We start from the raw sequence: 14,117 nt of genomic DNA, 5'->3' as shown, positions 1-14,117 counted from the left end.
CAGTAAGAAAAGTGAAAACCATCTTATTTTTTCTTGTACTTCTCAGTGGGGCTCACGTGTTGATCTGTTATACATCATTGCAGTAAAATAGGTTAAAGATTGTTGTTTCAATGTGACAAAATGTAAAAAAAAAAAAAAAAAAAAGTTAAAGTTTTCCAAGTGTCAGAGAGCTAACATTGATTTCAGCTCCTAAAATAAAAAGTCACACCTCTTTGTCTTGTCTTTCCGTCATTAAAAACGGGTGTGGTGCAACCTTTATGTTTTCATTAATCTGGTCCGTGTTGAAAATCCAGTGACTTTCCTCTGACCTTTGACCTGCTGCCGCCAGCTTTGTTGACGTTGTGAAATGATATCCAGAAAAAAAAAAAAAGGGGTTGTTTTGAAAATCTCCAGGACTCCCCCTGTGCGCTTCCTGTGTCCGACTTTCTACCTGGTTAATCTGCTGTCTGCAGGCAAAGAAAACAAAGGTGCGTATTTTTAGGGGAGCTGATTCGGTAAGTAACGATGTCATGAAAAATAAAACAAGTCTGGCAGATGGCTGCATGCTGAAGGACGTACTGTAACGTCATAATCTTCCAATTCATCTGATTTATCCTGTTTATAGCCATCTCAGCTGATATGGGTATGTGAGTTTATATGAGTTTGTTAGCAAAATATGCATTCATAAAAATAAATAAAAAAATATATAGAAATGAGTCTTTGGTGCCCCCAGAAACTTGGTGCTCTGGGCTTGTGCCCTATTTAAAGTCTGATCCTGCGTATGTGCCTGGCAGCCTTCATGTCTCCAGTTTGAAAAGCGAATCATGTTAATTGTTAAACGTTTTGAAATAGCATTTGAATGTTTCTTTCTGTTTAGGCTCGCATGCTGTTTTAAAATAAAGTTTCCTATAGACTGTAAACATGAACATAAAGCATATACTGTTGTACTCTTTTAAAAACAAAACCCAACACAGTGTTAACAAGCAGACAGAATCGTTTATTTTTATTTGGAGAAATGAGTCCAGTAATTCCCAAAACAGCTGTTAACAGTGTTTTGTATTTGCTGGGGACATTGTTTGGTGATCTGTTGTGTATTTATACAAAAAATGAAGAAGAAGAAAAAAAGACCCCAGGTATCCGGGATGTGAGTGTTTGTGTGTGTCGTAGCCAAAGTGAGTTTGGCTGTCAGTGCTCATTATGATAATGACTGTGGGATCTGGCAGGTGCCCAAATGCTGGAGGACGGAGGGAGGCGGAGGGGCAGGGAGAGTTGGTGCGTGTGAGCAAGAAAAGTTATAATGGCTCAGAAAAAGGAGGGGAAGGGTGGCTGCGTGATGGGGATCACGTTACAGCTCACCCGTCCACTCCAGACAAACACAAACACAGGCTAACACACATCACCACAAGCACATTTCATGTCTAAAGAGGTGTGAGGGAGGTCATCATTACCGACCCTAAAGTCAAAGGTTTATGTTTCTGCTGCACTTTGACCTGAATGTCTCAGTTTTCTAAGGCTGGATGTGTCACCTTCACTGGTACGGTGAAAATCAGAGACTCCAGTTTCAGATGCGGACTAGAGTTGCATCCCGCAGCTTTTCTGGTGGATTTTGTGGTTCTAGGGACTCACATGGAAGGAGGTTGATTTTGTGTCTGGTGACGACTTTCCGTGTTGCTTTGGCCATGGGTTGTGAATAATTATGCTTCACGATAACGACTGCATTGCCTGTAATAAGCACCGATATGAACATCGGATATCGGCTAATACCGATATCTGTTACTAGTGTTACCGTTATGGCCAATAACTGTTATTTACCAATATTATATGCATTTCACTACACTTTCAACACCTTAGAAAAATAATAAGAAAAGCCCACAACAGTGACTTCAAAACTCCCCACAATGCATCACTATCAGTAGCTGCATTTCCGCTACAAATGTTTGCAAAACTTTGTTGGTATTCTGCTAACGTTGAAAAAACAGAATTTCGCAATTGCCGTCTTTCTATGAAGCAGATTTATTTTTGTAATTCCAATTTCCACAGTTATATGGTGAATGAAAACACGGCTACTGTCACATGACCTACCGCCTCTCCAGAACCAGATGCAACAGGATGGAAGTATGAATCGGTTGTTAATATCTGCCCAGTTTTGTTTATCGGAGCCAATACCAACGTGTTAAAAAAAATCGCTAATATCAGCCGATACCGATGTTAGTGCTGATGTATCGTTCATCCCTCTGTATGTTTTACCCTTTTACTGCTTTCACAGATCAATCAATGTAATTTGGCTTTTTTTGACAAAAACAATAAAAACTGTTTTTTTTTTTAAATAAACAATGACAGTTAAATAGAAATATGTAACATAATGTAACTGACTGCGTACGTATTCACCCCTTCATGTCAGTATTTAGTAGATTCACCTTTAGCTTCCATCACAGCATGCAGTCCATGTGGGTCGATCTCAGTCAGACCTGCATATCTGAACGCTGCAGTTTTCTTCCATTCTTTCTCACAAAACTGTTCCAGAGGCCTGGCCTTTGACTAGGCCACTACAGAACATCCACATTGTTGTCTTAAAACCATTTCTGTGTAACTCCAGGTCTATGTGTGAGATTATATCACTAGGGGTTATAAAAGAGGAAAGAAACCAATGATCTTCTTGAATTAAAGGTGACATTTCTTACATTGATGTGTTTTTTTTTTCATTCGTTTTTAATTGTTTTCTTTTTACACACGTCTTTACTTTAAGCTCCTGGTTATGTTTCCATAAATTACAGACAAACATCTTTAGAGACAATGAAACTTCATGTAGCTGGTTTGATGTAAACATTTTAGGCGGTGTAGTCTCACCACAGAGCGATAGTATCTGTCTGGCTGTTAGAAACAGAGGAAACGTGGCTGTTAGCTGGAAACAAAAATGAAAGAAGACAGAAGAAAAAAATTAAACCAGTCAATATTTTTTTATGAGTAAAAAGAAACTTGATGGCAAAGGTCCCAGAAAAAGAAAAAAAACAACTAATTTTTGCTTTTTGGTTTCTCATTCCACTTTAATAATTTCAATATTCTGGAAACAAGCCGCTTATTGGCCATAAAAGACAAGAGAAAATATTTCCTCAGGCTCATAACAAGATGAAAACACATGCCAGTATTAATTTCATCAAGTTCAAATCATCGAAACAAAAGGGATGAAGCGATTGTTGGGCTTAAATTAAAATAATAATCTGACCTTGAATCTCACATTTTATAGTGCGCTGCAGCGTTACTTCTATCAATGCTAAACCTCCTGGTATTTCTGCATCTGTGGTAACAGCTCAGGCTTGATAAGTGAGGCAAAACCTCAGACAATCAGTTCTGCTCAGGTACATGTAAACACAAACACGGCCTCAGGGATCAAGTCCAGGTAAAACAGATGAACGAGAGGCTCTGGCCGTCTTATTCTCAGTCTGTGGCGTCGGTGTGAGGCAGCGTGTTTGCAACAAAATCCTTTAACCAGGCAGAAAAAGTACAAAAACACTGCAGAATGAATTATTATTATTATTTCTGCTGTTTCCTTGCTATATCTAATGGACATAAAGGGGCAAAATCTGTCCTGGCTTACTTTTCAGCTCAAATTATTTGCAAAGCCACCATCTATGGACTTTCTTCATGAAAGACTTTTCCACAGGCTGTGGGTGTGTGGGAATTTCTCCACACACTGCAGACCAGAAAATACTTCAGCATTAACCTGAAACTCAAAGTACAAAATGGTTGTGCTTCAGATATGCAGCCATTAACAACCCACCAGATATTTACATCCACTGCATAAAAACAGACATAACCATTTCCACACATTGCCCGACGTGAAGTCAGACTAAACCTTAATTGTTTACAATGTGTCTTCTGGCTGTAAGGGGCAGCTTAACAAATGACCCTAAGGGGGTCGCTAAATCTGTTTGTATTAAAGTGTTGGCATCCTGAGCTTCCATACGTATCAGAATCCTAAATCAATGTATTAAATCAAAAAAAAAAAAAAGTTTGGATTATAAAAAGCTTCAAAATATATCTCAAAGAAAAAAAGAATTGCAAATCATATTAGATCCTAGCCCACATCTTCCAATAAAATCCAAAATAGATGCACTTCGCTGTGATCAGACCTGACACCGGAACCGCTGTACGGGTCACCGTACAGTAGCCGACATGAAAGCCTTTGCGATGGCGGCCGATGTGGAGGCTTGACATGTGAAACCACGCAAACCACAGCTGCTGCTCCGGGGCGAAACCTCGAGCCTATACACACCGATGTATAGGAAACACTGTTAACCCGCTCTGTGACATCGTGACGGGGGCGTGAGGCGACGCAGCTCGCCTGCTGTTGTCTGGTCAAGCCGCAGGAAATTGATCTGCACCACCAAACAAAAGGCAGAAAGCAGAGGAGGGGGTCCGACCATTGCAAGGTTAATGCCTTGTGTGTGTTTGAGAGAGAGAGGCAGAGCATGTTAGAGGTAGCCCATTTTGTCATAACGACGTCCATTTAGGCAGTCATGGATGGGAGTTTTCACTCTTAAGCTATAGGTAAAAAATTATAATAAATAAAAAGCTTTCCTTACACACTTTCCACCAAGATAACAGTGGAAACGCCTCCCAGGAGAGCTGACCTCTCTCTGCTGCAGGGAATTTATTCGTCTCCTTTGCTTCTTTTCCCTCCTGCCCTTTTAGAGTAAGTAGACTTTAACGTGAGCTAAGCTAACGAGGGCCCATCTTGGGTTTCGCCTTTCTTTTTCCAGGAGTCCCGCGGGAATCCTGCTGTTTTTGTGCGCCAAGAAAAACATGACAACCTTTTTCTTGCGTGAAAGAAGCCAGAAGAAGCAGCTTCGACCCGAATCTGAAAGCAACACGCTGCTGTCAACCAGCCTGTGGGAATGTTCAGTGCTAAATGCGAAACACTTTTCATCAAAATAATCTTTGCCCCAAACTCTGATTCTTTAATTGTTAAGTAATTACTGGAGGATATTTGCTTGTGGTGAGCAGGGAACTATTGTGACTAAATAAATATGTACAAGATAATACAGGTGCATCTCAAAAAAATTACACTGTTATTGAAAACTTCATTTAAGTAACTAAATTCACTAAGTGAAACGTTACAGAATAGTTACACTCAGACTGATGTATTTGAGCCCTTATTTCTGTTATGGTTGTCTAACGAAAACACATTTAAGATTAGAATATTGCATCTGACCAATGACATAATAATCATATCTAATACAGCAAATTGGTGAAAAGAGTTTAATACCTTGTGGTTGTTTTTCAAAAGGTGCCGCTGTGGAATTAAAATGGCAAAACTTGACATAAAATTAAAAACAAACACAAAAACATATGACATTGACTGCAATAAAAAAAAAAAATCTTAAATATGCACAATTCAAATAAATTAAGATTTTGCATAGTAACACATTTACTTTATGATGTCAGCCCATACAGTAGGCAAAAATGAAGTTCTATTTGCATTTTTGTTTGGAGAAGTATTGAAACATTTGCTGCAAATTAGCTAACAAAACGGAAACAAAACGCCTTATATCTCCTGAAACGATTGTTGTTTTTTTTTCCCCCTCACGCCTTTGAGCATCATTTCTGACGCTCACCTGCAGGCGTCCCTGGTCCAGAGAACGAGGACGGGCAAGCCAGAAGGAAAGGAGGGGAAAGCAAAAAAGCCGAGGACAATAGTCATTCTGTCCCCAGAGAGGGCCTCCAGCCATACTTCTGCCAGAGACAGGAAGTCCAGCATAATGTTTGCCAAACCGGAGGCTACGAGGGGTTCCCTGAAGGAAACCTGAGACAGCGGGACACCGGATCACAGGAGGGACCCGGGCCCCCCTTTCTGCATGTGCAGGTACAATGGAACCTGCTGCTCCAAGGACCATTCATCACCGGCGAGGGACACGGACCCACTGTGTGTACAGTGAGTAAAAATACGACGCCTCTGCTGACCCAGATTCAGGAGCAGATTGTGTAATGGTCCAACTGTGTCACTTCTGCCTGCAAGTGACATCACTGAACAGTAAAATATGTCCTATAATGCGCTTTCCCGAAGACGTAGGAAAAGTAGAGGCCACATCTTCTCCCATCGTAAAGCACGATGACCGACAGGGTGGAGCATGAGACCGCCTTATGGATACATGAAAAAAAGTTTCAATTCAGAAGTTGCTTTGAGTTAAAAAAAAAAAAAAAAGAGCAAACAACACCAACAACTTTGGAGCATTTGATGTTTAAATGTAAATTAAGTTTTGAACAAATTAGTGATTTTTTTTTTTATGACAGAGTATTAGGAAAACGCTAAGAAAATGAAAATAAGAAAATTCTAATAATGTCCTAACATTGAAATAATATGAGAATAAAGTCATAATATTATGATTTTAATATGGTAGTACTATGACTTTACTCTCGTATTACTTCAACTTTATTCATGTTATTACGACTTTACTCCCATCATATTATGACTCTATTCTTGTCATTTTCTGACTTTTTTCCTGTATTCTTTCTTAATATGATCCTAATACTCCATCATCATTTTTAGCATGTGGCCAGACTCCTTTTATTAACTTCAAGAATGTGTGTTTTCAGAATGTAAATTTGAAAAACATTAAACGTGTCCAAAGAATACCAAAGCTCTAATGAGAAAGGTTTACCTCGCACTGCGACAGAAATGATGTCACAGCATCGGCCTCTTGTTCGGCCTCTGGAAACACTGAGCAGGTTTTCCAGCCCAGGAGGAATATATTCCAGAGATATTTCGCTTTAGAAACAGCACGTCTGATTTTTAGGAACAAACATGTACAAATATTGAACGCTGTTGGGTTTCTCACTATGGCATAAGAAATGACTCAGCTCGGCTGAAGACGTCTAACCAGTTCATATAAAAATGCCCCTTGATTCCTGGTTTCTGTTTTGACAAAGCTAATGAAAGCCTGTGGGTTTTTTTTTTCTTTCTTTCTTTTTTCCCCCGCGGTGTGACATGGCTCGGATTGTTGTTTTATTACTCACTGTTTGTTTTTCGTAAGCTCACGCCGTCTCGCAGGTATGTCTTTTAATTCAGCCTACCGAACGTGAAAGGCTTCCTCAACCGTCGGGCGATGACACAGACCTCCGTCTGTGTCATCGCCCGACGGTTGAGGAAGCCTTTCACTTGCTGACCATCCCTCCTGACTAACTGTTGCCACGGCAACCGGCGAGGGCGACTGAAACTCATCGAGGCGGCGGTTGGTTTCGCGGTCACTGATGCTGTGAGACTCGCCTGGGTTTTTGTCTGAAGAGCTTCCTACCTGGACCTGACGCTCTGCACTGTGAGGGTCGATCGGTTTAGAAGCTGCGGTCAAGTGTAATGGAATAAATAAGAAGCAAAAACACAAGAGGATGTTGTCAAATATCAGCGATCTTTATAATTACCACAGATAAAAGGAGAAAGTCAGCCCTGTCAGAAACATGCAGATGGATATTTTTTACATTTTCTGAATGTGTGCTTCGGCCTTTGTAGGTATTATTAGTTATCAAAAGCCTGTATTTGTAAGTCTTTTCACTTACTGAATAGCTTAATTATGAATTCATGAAGTATTTGCAGTTATTAAACAGTCTCTCTATCTTTTGTCACCAAATAATATTTGTTCTTTTAGGTCTTTTTAAATCAGTTTTGTAGTTTGATTTGGGGGTTTTTTAAGCAGTTTGTAGTTGTTAGTTTAACTATGGAGTCCATCAAAAAGAAAAGTTTTAGGAATAGTCTTAAGAGTAGACAGGGTGATAGATGCCCGCTCTAAATTAGACCCAATTTACTTTTCCAAACCTTTTTGAGAGGGTAGTGCTCTGATAGGAACATTTTGAACAATCAGATGTACGATGGAGCTTGATTGTTCAGAGCTTTACATGTAGAAAGCACATTAATAAAAATTTTTTTAAAAAGTAAAACAAATGTGGTCAGAGACGCCATTCAGCTGTTGATTACTGTTAACCTTGGGTCTCAAAAGGTTTCTGACACAAATGGGGATTTTTACTAAAAGAAACAGACAACAACAAAAAACCAAAAGCACCCAAACCAAGCAAGCTACAGTACACCGTGTACCAAATTATTGTGCAAGTGATATTTTCTCAGATTTTCTTAAATGGTCAATGCAAATGATGGTCAGTATAATTTTCAAGTCATTAACTATTACAGTATAAATCAAATTTTACTGAACAAAGCTCCCCATGAGAACAGTATTTTTTTCAAAAATAAAAAACTCAAAATGCAAAATGTTCCAAATTATTATGCACAGCAAATTTTCTAAACATTTTATGGATTATAAAGAACTGCAAACGGTCATTCTTTGAATGTGCAGCATTAAATGGTCACATGTACTAAAATCAAAAGCTATTTTAATCAAAAACATCTTAACAGAGCGAGTTACATGTTAACATAGAACCTTCTTTGATATCACCTGCATAATTCTTGATCCACTGAACTTGTGAGTTTGTGGAAAGTTTCTGCTTGAATTTCTTTGCAGGATGTCAGAAAATCTTCCCAGAGCTGCTGGTTTGATATGAACTGCATTCAGATCTTCTGCTTGAGGAAACTCCAAAGGTTCTCAATAGGTCAGAGGTCAGAGGAGGATGGTGACCACACCATGAGTTTCTCCCCTTTTACGCCCATAGCAGCCAATGACACAGTGGTATTCCTTGCAGCATGAGATGGTGCATTGTCATGCATGAGGATGACTTTGAAAAAAGTGTGGTCAACCAAAATTTTTTTATTTAGTTTTACCTGTAAAACCCGGCCCTGATTTATGCCGGGTTTTGCATAAAACCCAGCAATATGATTTAGCTCATACTTATTACTTTACTTTATCGGGATAAAGTGTCTGTCAACACTTTAATAGATTCATGTGGCTCAGTGGGAAGTGTAGTCATGTTGCAATTTGGGAAATTGTGGGCTTATTTTTAGCTTCCTCCCATTCCCAGATCAATACGGCCTTGGGCAAGACACTTAGCCAGGATGAGCCTTTAAAGTGCGTTTGGTGCGACTAGAGAAGCAGTATGGAAGTTCAGCTAATGTGATCTAACCTGTCTGACAACACAAAGTATGCTCAAAGATCTCAAATAGAAAACATGAAATGGTTTGTAAAACTTCCCAGGAGTGACCAGTCCACCACAATTAGTCCAACCAATTCCTGAGTCCAGGAACTTTGTTTAATGGTACGAAACATTCAAGTGTGTCAACAAAATAAAATACAATATAACGCAAGAAATCTGTAAAGGGGCAAATACTTTTACACAGCCTCTATGAAGATTATTTTTTATTGTAAAGATCAATTAAATAAAATTCTGGAAATCGTCCATCTTAATTTCATCAAACTTCAAAGTAACAATGGGTCTACATTGAATTATTCATTTAAATGCTATGTTTAAATTGGATTTTCGCAGTCTGTGCTCTGACTAATGTTTTCACACACATAAATCTTAATCTGTTTTTCTTCCTTTTTTTCTTCTCACTTCTAATCTGAGACTGCTTCTGGCTCTCTCTGTTCTTTTTCTTCTTCTTCTTTGTGCGCCTTGGATCACATTCAACACCCTACAGTCAACTTTAGAGCGGGGCCTTGTTTGTTCTTGTAGAGCCTCGGGTCCTACAGGTGTCCTCGATATCAAGTGAGTGCCTGTTTTTAACCGTTTGATGAATCAGATCAAAAATGGCTGCGGCTACCGGCAGATCTTAAAAGTGCAGCTCCAAAAAACTGGGAAATTACTTCAAAAGGTTGAAACTGACAGAGCGAAATGCTCCCTGCTTTTGTCTCGTGTAGTTTTGATGATTATGTTGTAGAGATAAGGAGAATCCAAATTATGCCTCAGAATCAAAGCATTACAAACAACTGGGTTTGACAAAATGGGTGAACCAGATTTCTTGATTTAGCTCATGCTTATTACTTTACTTTATCGGGATAAAGTAAAGTAAAAAAAGAATGTTTTTCTTTCTCCCGGATCACGTTTTGCACTTTTTTACAGATTTTTAAAAATAAAACGTCTTATTGTAGACGAACTCTGGCTTTCTAATCACTTACCTTACCTTTGCTCCAGTAACAAAATGGAGGAAATGCTACCTCACCTCCTGCATTTATTATTTACTGCCTGCGTGTTACTGAGGAATGGACCGGGGGAAGACGGGGAGAAGAAAAAGTGTTGCAATTTCACAAAAGTCAAAATTCTGCGTTTTTACTGGCCTTAGCTTTGAATATGTTGCTGTCAAATGTAATGAAATCTAAATTCGTTTTGTTGCTTGCAGAAAGTGGCATCGATAAGTTGATCACTGTAATGTGTGATCTTACCTGTTATACGGAGTATCTCTTTGGAGATCATTTTATTGGAACAAATGGTAAGTGGTGCGTACTTGTATGGCGCTTTATCAAGTTCAGAGGACTCCAAAGTGCTTTACACTACATTCAGTTGTTCACCCCTTTACACACACACATTCACATGCTATCTGGAAAAAAACAGCAAAAAAATTATATATATATATATACATATATATATAACTGTACAGTATATATATATATATATATATATATATATATATATATATATATATATATATATATATATATACAGTATATATATATGTTTTCATGCAGATCAGCTTGCTAAAACGCTAGGCTAATGCTAGCATCGCTATGCTGTTTTGCTATGGCTCACTAAAAATGAATCCGTTAATTAATTGTGCATAAACAAGCATTACACAAACCACTGTGCCTTGCTTCAAATACGCTACAATGTATGCACGTCTGAAGTCTGGTGTCAAAGTGCCCAAAGGTTAACATATTGTCAAGGAGGCTTTTCTCCTCACTGAACACAAAACCGGTTCGTGTTCTTGTTTACTTTTGTTGGAACTGTTTCTAAACGGTTTTGTTTGTGTCTCTTAGTACCCGTGCGTGTCCTACCAGTGACCTTGTAAGAATCAAAGTCAAATTATGAAAGAGGTTTTCCAAAATATTCTTTAAGACATTGCATATTTTGTTTCTCTCCGTTTCTGCCGCTGTGTCTGACTCACAAGATAAAGCATGGCCTCGATCAAAACACAAAATGAAGTGTGCGTCTGATGAAATACTGTGGTTTGACCCTGCAGGGAGACACTTTTGGTGAAAGCAAAGTGAGCTCCGACAGGCACAGTTCAAGTTTGTAAGAGAAGCACCACATGCAATATGTCACCATGTTGCGTGTGATGCTAACATTGTATGAGGAAAAAATAGTGAAAACTCAAAGAGAGCAGCCTAAAGGGTTTGGAGCCGTTTTTTGATTGGTTACTTTTTAATCTTGATTCTAGATTGAATCTAGATGCACAGACCTATGAGTGATTTATTTATTAATTAGATTTTTTTTTTTAACTATTTGCAAGTCAGAAACAGAACTGCCTGGAGCTTCACCTAGCAGGTTGACTGCAGGTGAAAAGGTCCAATCAAGTTGGCGCGTGATGAGTTGGATTTCTCACAAGGTTAGTCATGTTTCTACTGTCTGCCACTGAAGAGCAAAGGTGATTTTTTATTTTTTTATCATTAAACCTTATAAAATCTTGGCAAACGCTTTGCAAGTCTTCCATGCTGAGTACAGATTTACACAGACAACAGGGAAAATCCCCCCTGTGTAACTGCCATCTCTAGTCATAACTCTAATCGAAACCGTATGCCAGGAACTGCTGCATTTGCTTTTACGGGCCAAATTCAGCAAATGATTTTAATGAGAAGGAGGGCAGAGGCTGTTCGCTTTTTTAAGAATAAAACTTGAGTGGGCCCTCGATTGAAAACAAGTGCTTTGACTCAGCAGGTTCTGCAGCCTCTGCAGTTAGGGACTCATTATCCTTAACTAGCTAGGGCTGAAACGATTCCTCGAGTGATTCGAGTACCTCGATTATTAAAATTCCTCGAGGAAAATGTATCTTTTAAGTTATACACCGTGTTCCGGCCGGGTTGTTACTTGCGTTGCACGGCGCTCTCACTTCCGCCTGCGTTGTTGACGAAAGCTAAGTGTTAGCAGCATGGCGTCCAGTTTTCAAGTTCGGCCTGAGAGGATTTTATTGATACATAATAAGTTTCCGGGGTTTTATTGGTTTTCGGGGGACTAATGAAGCATCCTTGAAGTGACTGGCGCGATGCCTGGAGTCTTTTCTCCTGGTGGCGGTTCAGAACGAACGGCGGGGAAGGGCCGCAGGTGTGTTTATACAGGTGAGCGGATAAACGGGACACGGCGGGCGGCTGCGCGTTAGATAATACATGTAAGTGTAGCTTTAAGAATGAACAGAAAAATACATTTCACACCATCCCGGTCTCAACAAATGGATGGCGATGCGCGTCTTGGCGGCACGTAGCTGGTCGATGAGTTTCTGTGACGAGCTAAGGCGTCAAATCCCGTCGCTGACATGAACACAGGAGCTATAAATGTCTGGGCAAGGTCAGAGTTAATCTGTTACACTGACTGAAGATGAAAACCTGGAGCACAGACATTTTTTATAGCTAAGCGTATTTGTGAGCCTGCCTTTTTCTTATTAAATTGAATATAACTTCAGATTCTTGTATAACATTTCTTCAGGTGTTGAGTGAGCTATTATTGTTACACTTTAATTTTCTCAACTACAGAAAAGTTATTGTTAGGGATGCTCAAATGTGAAAAATTGGACTGATGTTGACAAGAGTGTAACTTTGTGTTGCAGGTTAGTCGGGACTATAAGGGGGGGGTCCTGATGCACCCAGTTACTGGAAGAGCTTTTCTTTTTTAGTGCTAAGAATAACACCAAAACTCACATTTTACAAAACATTAATGCTTTGAATACAATGTGCAGCTGCTGCCGAGTTACTGTCTGCACATAGATGCAGGCACATAAAGGAAAAAGAAGGAAATATTGGTGGGGACATGTCCACACCAGGCCACAGGTGGCGGGGACATGTCCACACCAGGCCACAGTTGGCAGGGACATGTCCACACCAGGCCACAGTTGGCGGGGACATGTCCACACCAGGCCACAGGTGGCGGGGACATGTCCACACCAGGCCACAGTTGGCGGGGACATGTCCACACCAGGCCACAGTTGGCAGGGACATGTCCACACCAGGCCACAGTTGGCGGGGACATGTCCACACCAGGCCACAGTTGGCGGGGACATGTCCACACCAGGCCACAGGTGGCGGGGACATGTCCACACCAGGCCACAGTTGGCGGGGACATGTCCACACCAGTCCTTCGGGAAGTTACGCCTGTGGATGTTGATATCGACATGCGATAGTAACATTGCTGTTATGTTAGTTTTACCAATGTTTTATTTGATCTTTTTTTAAAAATCCGATTAATCGTTAAAATAATCGATAGATTACTCTATTACTAAAATATTCGTTTACAACAGCCCTATTCTTAATGTTTTTCATTCATATAACTTTTTTTTTTTTAATGACAACTCACAATATAAATTCTGAGTCTTATTTTTTATCGTGACATGAAGCCGTTTGAGATATTCCTACTCTTCATGTGAGCCAAAAAATAAAATAAAATAATAAAAAGCAACTCTAGACACGCTTGGATTTTTTTTTTTTTTTCAGGGTCTTTTAAGTCTACATATCTGTCAAAGCAACCTTGAACAAAATGTCTGTTTTGGGGTAACTGGTGCAACATGAAACACATTTGCCCCCAGGGCAGCTCTGTGTAGGGAGGGCTCCGCCATGGCTCCAGCGGTTTGCAGTTTGCTGGGGAGTCTTTAGAGTCATGTCATCAGTGTCACTTTGATTTTAAGTCGTCGTGTGGTTGCAGACGCGGCTGACGGGTGCAAGTCTGGCAGTAGGAAACCCAGACAGAGGTGTTCTGCTTGACTACCATTCCGCTCCCTGTCTTTTTCTGTCACAGATAATCCAGCATTTGACTAAACATGCAATCACAGTTGGTCAGCCTTTCAGGATTTTTTGCCCCCCCTGCTTGATGTTATATGAAAGAAATAAATGTTTAAGGCCTAATTCATCCCACAATCTAGAGAAGCAATGCTAGTTTATAAGAAAAGCATTCTGAATTTGAAGTTGCCTTTTAATTAAGCATGCGAGAAATTAATTCACTTGTATTTATAATAAATTGTCGACGAATTTTTAATTAGATGAAATGTTAAATCGATTAAATAATTA

At 39.7% G+C, this 14,117-nt stretch overlaps 1 long non-coding RNA gene across 1 annotated transcript; it reads right to left on the bottom strand.

The window, feature by feature from the left end:
- Nucleotides 1–5,560: 5,560 nt before the first annotated feature.
- Nucleotides 5,561–7,087, bottom strand: LOC114151286 (uncharacterized). Its single transcript, XR_003596912.1, has 2 exons — nucleotides 6,639–7,087; nucleotides 5,561–6,117 (listed from the first exon to the last, which is right to left on the bottom strand). It is a non-coding gene; the product is annotated as an uncharacterized LOC114151286 (long non-coding RNA).
- Between the last annotated feature and the right edge of the window lie 7,030 nt (nucleotides 7,088–14,117).

Source organism: Xiphophorus couchianus, chromosome 2 (genome assembly GCF_001444195.1).
Source record: "Xiphophorus couchianus chromosome 2, X_couchianus-1.0, whole genome shotgun sequence".
Lineage (NCBI taxonomy): Eukaryota > Metazoa > Chordata > Actinopteri > Cyprinodontiformes > Poeciliidae > Xiphophorus > Xiphophorus couchianus.
The sequence above is the reverse complement of the archived record's forward strand: the minus strand, read 5'-3'. Positions and strand labels throughout refer to the sequence as shown.